The sequence below is a fragment of the Cucumis melo genome, chromosome 6 (genome assembly GCF_025177605.1).
Source record: "Cucumis melo cultivar AY chromosome 6, USDA_Cmelo_AY_1.0, whole genome shotgun sequence".
NCBI lineage: Eukaryota > Viridiplantae > Streptophyta > Magnoliopsida > Cucurbitales > Cucurbitaceae > Cucumis > Cucumis melo.
This window is the reverse complement of record NC_066862.1, coordinates 27328974-27335636: the sequence shown is the minus strand read 5'-3', so window position 1 is coordinate 27335636 and position 6663 is coordinate 27328974.

Below are 6663 nucleotides of genomic sequence, written 5' to 3'. Positions count from 1 at the left end.
TAGGGTTTAGGGTTTAGGGTTTAGGGTTTAGGGTTTAGGGTTTAGGGTTTAGGGTTTAGGGTTTAGGGTTTAGGGTTTAGGGTTTAGGGTTTAGGGTTTAGGGTTTAGGGTTTAGGGTTTAGGGTTTAGGGTTTAGGGTTTAGGGTTTAGGGTTTAGGGTTTAGGGTTTAGGGTTTAGGGTTTAGGGTTTAGGGTTTAGGGTTTAGGGTTTAGGGTTTAGGGTTTAGGGTTTAGGGTTTAGGGTTTAGGGTTTAGGGTTTAGGGTTTAGGGTTTAGGGTTTAGGGTTTAGGGTTTAGGGTTTAGGGTTTAGGGTTTAGGGTTTAGGGTTTAGGGTTTAGGGTTTAGGGTTTAGGGTTTAGGGTTTAGGGTTTAGGGTTTAGGGTTTAGGGTTTAGGGTTTAGGGTTTAGGGTTTAGGGTTTAGGGTTTAGGGTTTAGGGTTTAGGGTTTAGGGTTTAGGGTTTAGGGTTTAGGGTTTAGGGTTTAGGGTTTAGGGTTTAGGGTTTAGGGTTTAGGGTTTAGGGTTTAGGGTTTAGGGTTTAGGGTTTAGGGTTTAGGGTTTAGGGTTTAGGGTTTAGGGTTTAGGGTTTAGGGTTTAGGGTTTAGGGTTTAGGGTTTAGGGTTTAGGGTTTAGGGTTTAGGGTTTAGGGTTTAGGGTTTAGGGTTTAGGGTTTAGGGTTTAGGGTTTAGGGTTTAGGGTTTAGGGTTTAGGGTTTAGGGTTTAGGGTTTAGGGTTTAGGGTTTAGGGTTTAGGGTTTAGGGTTTAGGGTTTAGGGTTTAGGGTTTAGGGTTTAGGGTTTAGGGTTTAGGGTTTAGGGTTTAGGGTTTAGGGTTTAGGGTTTAGGGTTTAGGGTTTAGGGTTTAGGGTTTAGGGTTTAGGGTTTAGGGTTTAGGGTTTAGGGTTTAGGGTTTAGGGTTTAGGGTTTAGGGTTTAGGGTTTAGGGTTTAGGGTTTAGGGTTTAGGGTTTAGGGTTTAGGGTTTAGGGTTTAGGGTTTAGGGTTTAGGGTTTAGGGTTTAGGGTTTAGGGTTTAGGGTTTAGGGTTTAGGGTTTAGGGTTTAGGGTTTAGGGTTTAGGGTTTAGGGTTTAGGGTTTAGGGTTTAGGGTTTAGGGTTTAGGGTTTAGGGTTTAGGGTTTAGGGTTTAGGGTTTAGGGTTTAGGGTTTAGGGTTTAGGGTTTAGGGTTTAGGGTTTAGGGTTTAGGGTTTAGGGTTTAGGGTTTAGGGTTTAGGGTTTAGGGTTTAGGGTTTAGGGTTTAGGGTTTAGGGTTTAGGGTTTAGGGTTTAGGGTTTAGGGTTTAGGGTTTAGGGTTTAGGGTTTAGGGTTTAGGGTTTAGGGTTTAGGGTTTAGGGTTTAGGGTTTAGGGTTTAGGGTTTAGGGTTTAGGGTTTAGGGTTTAGGGTTTAGGGTTTAGGGTTTAGGGTTTAGGGTTTAGGGTTTAGGGTTTAGGGTTTAGGGTTTAGGGTTTAGGGTTTAGGGTTTAGGGTTTAGGGTTTAGGGTTTAGGGTTTAGGGTTTAGGGTTTAGGGTTTAGGGTTTAGGGTTTAGGGTTTAGGGTTTAGGGTTTAGGGTTTAGGGTTTAGGGTTTAGGGTTTAGGGTTTAGGGTTTAGGGTTTAGGGTTTAGGGTTTAGGGTTTAGGGTTTAGGGTTTAGGGTTTAGGGTTTAGGGTTTAGGGTTTAGGGTTTAGGGTTTAGGGTTTAGGGTTTAGGGTTTAGGGTTTAGGGTTTAGGGTTTAGGGTTTAGGGTTTAGGGTTTAGGGTTTAGGGTTTAGGGTTTAGGGTTTAGGGTTTAGGGTTTAGGGTTTAGGGTTTAGGGTTTAGGGTTTAGGGTTTAGGGTTTAGGGTTTAGGGTTTAGGGTTTAGGGTTTAGGGTTTAGGGTTTAGGGTTTAGGGTTTAGGGTTTAGGGTTTAGGGTTTAGGGTTTAGGGTTTAGGGTTTAGGGTTTAGGGTTTAGGGTTTAGGGTTTAGGGTTTAGGGTTTAGGGTTTAGGGTTTAGGGTTTAGGGTTTAGGGTTTAGGGTTTAGGGTTTAGGGTTTAGGGTTTAGGGTTTAGGGTTTAGGGTTTAGGGTTTAGGGTTTAGGGTTTAGGGTTTAGGGTTTAGGGTTTAGGGTTTAGGGTTTAGGGTTTAGGGTTTAGGGTTTAGGGTTTAGGGTTTAGGGTTTAGGGTTTAGGGTTTAGGGTTTAGGGTTTAGGGTTTAGGGTTTAGGGTTTAGGGTTTAGGGTTTAGGGTTTAGGGTTTAGGGTTTAGGGTTTAGGGTTTAGGGTTTAGGGTTTAGGGTTTAGGGTTTAGGGTTTAGGGTTTAGGGTTTAGGGTTTAGGGTTTAGGGTTTAGGGTTTAGGGTTTAGGGTTTAGGGTTTAGGGTTTAGGGTTTAGGGTTTAGGGTTTAGGGTTTAGGGTTTAGGGTTTAGGGTTTAGGGTTTAGGGTTTAGGGTTTAGGGTTTAGGGTTTAGGGTTTAGGGTTTAGGGTTTAGGGTTTAGGGTTTAGGGTTTAGGGTTTAGGGTTTAGGGTTTAGGGTTTAGGGTTTAGGGTTTAGGGTTTAGGGTTTAGGGTTTAGGGTTTAGGGTTTAGGGTTTAGGGTTTAGGGTTTAGGGTTTAGGGTTTAGGGTTTAGGGTTTAGGGTTTAGGGTTTAGGGTTTAGGGTTTAGGGTTTAGGGTTTAGGGTTTAGGGTTTAGGGTTTAGGGTTTAGGGTTTAGGGTTTAGGGTTTAGGGTTTAGGGTTTAGGGTTTAGGGTTTAGGGTTTAGGGTTTAGGGTTTAGGGTTTAGGGTTTAGGGTTTAGGGTTTAGGGTTTAGGGTTTAGGGTTTAGGGTTTAGGGTTTAGGGTTTAGGGTTTAGGGTTTAGGGTTTAGGGTTTAGGGTTTAGGGTTTAGGGTTTAGGGTTTAGGGTTTAGGGTTTAGGGTTTAGGGTTTAGGGTTTAGGGTTTAGGGTTTAGGGTTTAGGGTTTAGGGTTTAGGGTTTAGGGTTTAGGGTTTAGGGTTTAGGGTTTAGGGTTTAGGGTTTAGGGTTTAGGGTTTAGGGTTTAGGGTTTAGGGTTTAGGGTTTAGGGTTTAGGGTTTAGGGTTTAGGGTTTAGGGTTTAGGGTTTAGGGTTTAGGGTTTAGGGTTTAGGGTTTAGGGTTTAGGGTTTAGGGTTTAGGGTTTAGGGTTTAGGGTTTAGGGTTTAGGGTTTAGGGTTTAGGGTTTAGGGTTTAGGGTTTAGGGTTTAGGGTTTAGGGTTTAGGGTTTAGGGTTTAGGGTTTAGGGTTTAGGGTTTAGGGTTTAGGGTTTAGGGTTTAGGGTTTAGGGTTTAGGGTTTAGGGTTTAGGGTTTAGGGTTTAGGGTTTAGGGTTTAGGGTTTAGGGTTTAGGGTTTAGGGTTTAGGGTTTAGGGTTTAGGGTTTAGGGTTTAGGGTTTAGGGTTTAGGGTTTAGGGTTTAGGGTTTAGGGTTTAGGGTTTAGGGTTTAGGGTTTAGGGTTTAGGGTTTAGGGTTTAGGGTTTAGGGTTTAGGGTTTAGGGTTTAGGGTTTAGGGTTTAGGGTTTAGGGTTTAGGGTTTAGGGTTTAGGGTTTAGGGTTTAGGGTTTAGGGTTTAGGGTTTAGGGTTTAGGGTTTAGGGTTTAGGGTTTAGGGTTTAGGGTTTAGGGTTTAGGGTTTAGGGTTTAGGGTTTAGGGTTTAGGGTTTAGGGTTTAGGGTTTAGGGTTTAGGGTTTAGGGTTTAGGGTTTAGGGTTTAGGGTTTAGGGTTTAGGGTTTAGGGTTTAGGGTTTAGGGTTTAGGGTTTAGGGTTTAGGGTTTAGGGTTTAGGGTTTAGGGTTTAGGGTTTAGGGTTTAGGGTTTAGGGTTTAGGGTTTAGGGTTTAGGGTTTAGGGTTTAGGGTTTAGGGTTTAGGGTTTAGGGTTTAGGGTTTAGGGTTTAGGGTTTAGGGTTTAGGGTTTAGGGTTTAGGGTTTAGGGTTTAGGGTTTAGGGTTTAGGGTTTAGGGTTTAGGGTTTAGGGTTTAGGGTTTAGGGTTTAGGGTTTAGGGTTTAGGGTTTAGGGTTTAGGGTTTAGGGTTTAGGGTTTAGGGTTTAGGGTTTAGGGTTTAGGGTTTAGGGTTTAGGGTTTAGGGTTTAGGGTTTAGGGTTTAGGGTTTAGGGTTTAGGGTTTAGGGTTTAGGGTTTAGGGTTTAGGGTTTAGGGTTTAGGGTTTAGGGTTTAGGGTTTAGGGTTTAGGGTTTAGGGTTTAGGGTTTAGGGTTTAGGGTTTAGGGTTTAGGGTTTAGGGTTTAGGGTTTAGGGTTTAGGGTTTAGGGTTTAGGGTTTAGGGTTTAGGGTTTAGGGTTTAGGGTTTAGGGTTTAGGGTTTAGGGTTTAGGGTTTAGGGTTTAGGGTTTAGGGTTTAGGGTTTAGGGTTTAGGGTTTAGGGTTTAGGGTTTAGGGTTTAGGGTTTAGGGTTTAGGGTTTAGGGTTTAGGGTTTAGGGTTTAGGGTTTAGGGTTTAGGGTTTAGGGTTTAGGGTTTAGGGTTTAGGGTTTAGGGTTTAGGGTTTAGGGTTTAGGGTTTAGGGTTTAGGGTTTAGGGTTTAGGGTTTAGGGTTTAGGGTTTAGGGTTTAGGGTTTAGGGTTTAGGGTTTAGGGTTTAGGGTTTAGGGTTTAGGGTTTAGGGTTTAGGGTTTAGGGTTTAGGGTTTAGGGTTTAGGGTTTAGGGTTTAGGGTTTAGGGTTTAGGGTTTAGGGTTTAGGGTTTAGGGTTTAGGGTTTAGGGTTTAGGGTTTAGGGTTTAGGGTTTAGGGTTTAGGGTTTAGGGTTTAGGGTTTAGGGTTTAGGGTTTAGGGTTTAGGGTTTAGGGTTTAGGGTTTAGGGTTTAGGGTTTAGGGTTTAGGGTTTAGGGTTTAGGGTTTAGGGTTTAGGGTTTAGGGTTTAGGGTTTAGGGTTTAGGGTTTAGGGTTTAGGGTTTAGGGTTTAGGGTTTAGGGTTTAGGGTTTAGGGTTTAGGGTTTAGGGTTTAGGGTTTAGGGTTTAGGGTTTAGGGTTTAGGGTTTAGGGTTTAGGGTTTAGGGTTTAGGGTTTAGGGTTTAGGGTTTAGGGTTTAGGGTTTAGGGTTTAGGGTTTAGGGTTTAGGGTTTAGGGTTTAGGGTTTAGGGTTTAGGGTTTAGGGTTTAGGGTTTAGGGTTTAGGGTTTAGGGTTTAGGGTTTAGGGTTTAGGGTTTAGGGTTTAGGGTTTAGGGTTTAGGGTTTAGGGTTTAGGGTTTAGGGTTTAGGGTTTAGGGTTTAGGGTTTAGGGTTTAGGGTTTAGGGTTTAGGGTTTAGGGTTTAGGGTTTAGGGTTTAGGGTTTAGGGTTTAGGGTTTAGGGTTTAGGGTTTAGGGTTTAGGGTTTAGGGTTTAGGGTTTAGGGTTTAGGGTTTAGGGTTTAGGGTTTAGGGTTTAGGGTTTAGGGTTTAGGGTTTAGGGTTTAGGGTTTAGGGTTTAGGGTTTAGGGTTTAGGGTTTAGGGTTTAGGGTTTAGGGTTTAGGGTTTAGGGTTTAGGGTTTAGGGTTTAGGGTTTAGGGTTTAGGGTTTAGGGTTTAGGGTTTAGGGTTTAGGGTTTAGGGTTTAGGGTTTAGGGTTTAGGGTTTAGGGTTTAGGGTTTAGGGTTTAGGGTTTAGGGTTTAGGGTTTAGGGTTTAGGGTTTAGGGTTTAGGGTTTAGGGTTTAGGGTTTAGGGTTTAGGGTTTAGGGTTTAGGGTTTAGGGTTTAGGGTTTAGGGTTTAGGGTTTAGGGTTTAGGGTTTAGGGTTTAGGGTTTAGGGTTTAGGGTTTAGGGTTTAGGGTTTAGGGTTTAGGGTTTAGGGTTTAGGGTTTAGGGTTTAGGGTTTAGGGTTTAGGGTTTAGGGTTTAGGGTTTAGGGTTTAGGGTTTAGGGTTTAGGGTTTAGGGTTTAGGGTTTAGGGTTTAGGGTTTAGGGTTTAGGGTTTAGGGTTTAGGGTTTAGGGTTTAGGGTTTAGGGTTTAGGGTTTAGGGTTTAGGGTTTAGGGTTTAGGGTTTAGGGTTTAGGGTTTAGGGTTTAGGGTTTAGGGTTTAGGGTTTAGGGTTTAGGGTTTAGGGTTTAGGGTTTAGGGTTTAGGGTTTAGGGTTTAGGGTTTAGGGTTTAGGGTTTAGGGTTTAGGGTTTAGGGTTTAGGGTTTAGGGTTTAGGGTTTAGGGTTTAGGGTTTAGGGTTTAGGGTTTAGGGTTTAGGGTTTAGGGTTTAGGGTTTAGGGTTTAGGGTTTAGGGTTTAGGGTTTAGGGTTTAGGGTTTAGGGTTTAGGGTTTAGGGTTTAGGGTTTAGGGTTTAGGGTTTAGGGTTTAGGGTTTAGGGTTTAGGGTTTAGGGTTTAGGGTTTAGGGTTTAGGGTTTAGGGTTTAGGGTTTAGGGTTTAGGGTTTAGGGTTTAGGGTTTAGGGTTTAGGGTTTAGGGTTTAGGGTTTAGGGTTTAGGGTTTAGGGTTTAGGGTTTAGGGTTTAGGGTTTAGGGTTTAGGGTTTAGGGTTTAGGGTTTAGGGTTTAGGGTTTAGGGTTTAGGGTTTAGGGTTTAGGGTTTAGGGTTTAGGGTTTAGGGTTTAGGGTTTAGGGTTTAGGGTTTAGGGTTTAGGGTTTAGGGTTTAGGGTTTAGGGTTTAGGGTTTAGGGTTTAGGGTTTAGGGTTTAGGGTTTAGGGTTTAGGGTTTAGGGTTTAGGGTTTAGGGTTTAGGGTTTAGGGTTTAGGGT